Raw genomic sequence first — 2380 nt, forward strand, 5'->3', positions numbered from 1 at the left:
TACTAAGTAACTAATAAAGAAGTTAGATGCCTACTATCTAGGCCCTTTCCCTATTATCTAATAATATAGTAAGATAGTATATAAACTAGACCTCCTACTAAGTATAGTAAGGATCTACCTAACATTCTATATCTCTCTACTAGAACCCTATTAAGGCCTAGTTAATACTAAACTATACCCTATTAAGATTAATAATAAGGAAGATAAGTACTAGGAAGTAGAAACTATTATAGACTATAAACTTACTTCTAGAGGGGTATAGTACTATATTAAGTAGATAGGCTATAGGAATAAATTTAATAAATAGATATATAAGGACGGCCTAGATAACTACTAAGAGATAATAGATACGTATAAGTCTACCTATAATATTTCTAAAAACCTAGCTTAATATAAGTAAATAGTATCTAAAAGGGCAGCTAATAGGTTAGCCCTAGTAGGCCCTATTAAGTAAGGCTAAGAATAACCCCTAGGGTTAAGAAATAAACCTAAGAGACTAGTAGTAGCTATAAGGAACTCCTTTAGAGCCTAAAAGAATACTAGTAGTACCCTAAGGGAATAGGGAGATAACTTAAGCGGCCGCTTAAGTAATAATATAGATATATTAATTTAGAAAGGAGTATAGGATAGATTATAGGGCGTAATAGGTAAGAGTAAGTATTAGATAAGAATAAGTATGCCTTAGAGACTATCCTATAAACTTAGCTACTATAACCTAATATAAGTAGACTACTTCTACTAAATTATACCTATAAAAAGACCTTAATTACTATAAGGGTATTAAAAAGGACCTAAAAACTCTACTTACTAGAACCTAAAAGAAATAGAAACTAAGAAAAGAAAGACGCCTAACTAGCGTAAATAAATCTTATAGAGAGAAGAACCTAGCTTAGCTACTATAGTAGAGAGCGCTATAATAGGTAGGCGTAATATATATATATAATAACTATAACTACTCTAACTTCTTATTTATAATAATATTAGTAGACTTATTAGGGCTAAAGAGGCCGCTAGTATTCTAATATATATTAGCTAATAGGCACCTAATTAAGAGTAAAATAGTAATAACTTACCTTCTAATACTCCTATATAGTATAGTAACTTATATAATAATAGTAACCTAACTCTACTAGTATAACCCCCTTACTCTTTATCCTACTACCTATAGCCTTAGTATAGTTCTAGGCTATATATTCTAGTATGTTTAGGTAGCTAAACTATAAGGCTAAGAGATATATAAATATATCTTACTAGGCTAGAGCTATAGTATTATAGGCGTCCCTATCTAAGAGGTTATAGGTATAGTCTAGCTAAGCCTAAGTATAGACTACTAGTAGGGAAGTAGCTACTATACTACTAGTAACTAGGGGGGTAGAAGATAAATAAGTAGCCTAGATCTATAACTAGGTCTAATAATAAGGTTCTAACTTATTATATATAATAGTAAGAATAGCGTAGTTAATTAAGTACTTATACTCCTCTAGTATAATGTTTACTACGTAGTAAAAATGCTTATTAATCTACTAGTAGCTATTAGTATAGGCCCTAAATAGTATCTAAGTAGCGTATCTATTTATACTAATTAGCTATAGTAGTATAATAGGTATACTTACTACTCCTACTAGTTAGTACTTTATAGCTAATAAATAATATATAAATCTAGGCCTAGATAACTAGAGGGTTCCTAAAATACTATTAGTAGTAATTAAGAGAAAGACCTACCTTAGCTACTTACTATAAGTAAGCCTAAGGATTATAACTACTAGAGGATAAAGTACTAGTATTACCCCTAGAGGAGCTACTAGGCGCCTTCTACTTATAAGGAGAGGCCTATAGCTTTAGAGTAGGAGCTAAAGGGTTACCTATTAGCACCCTAGACTAGTAATAAAGATAATATATATAGGTAGGATAATCTAATAGTAGCTAAGGTTAGAAATAAACTAGGTAGCTATAGACCTCCTTATATATAAGATAGAAAGAGGCTATAATAAAGGTTACTATAAGAGATAGGGCTAGAATAGCTATAGAGAATAGTAAGAAAGAAAGAGTAGTAGACTAGACTAATAAACTTATTTATATACTACTAACTACTACTAACTCTATACTTATAAGCTATTACCTAGGCGCCTATATATAAACCGCGTAACTAATAATAAAGAATATAAAGAAAATAGAATTAGGTATAATACTACTACCTATCTATATAATAAACTCTAGCTACTAGCCTTAGACTACTCTATACTAGCTACTTAGTACTAACTAGATAGCTACTCTACTCTAACCTATTAGATAACCCTAGAAGAAACTAGGAATAATAGACTAGGAATAGCCCTTTTTAAAGAAGGGGGTAGTATAATACTAATACCTATAGACCCTACTA

Source organism: Phyllosticta citriasiana (assembly GCF_038021145.1).
Source record: "Phyllosticta citriasiana strain CBS 120426 chromosome Unknown IWZ02scaffold_22, whole genome shotgun sequence".
Lineage (NCBI taxonomy): Eukaryota > Fungi > Ascomycota > Dothideomycetes > Botryosphaeriales > Phyllostictaceae > Phyllosticta > Phyllosticta citriasiana.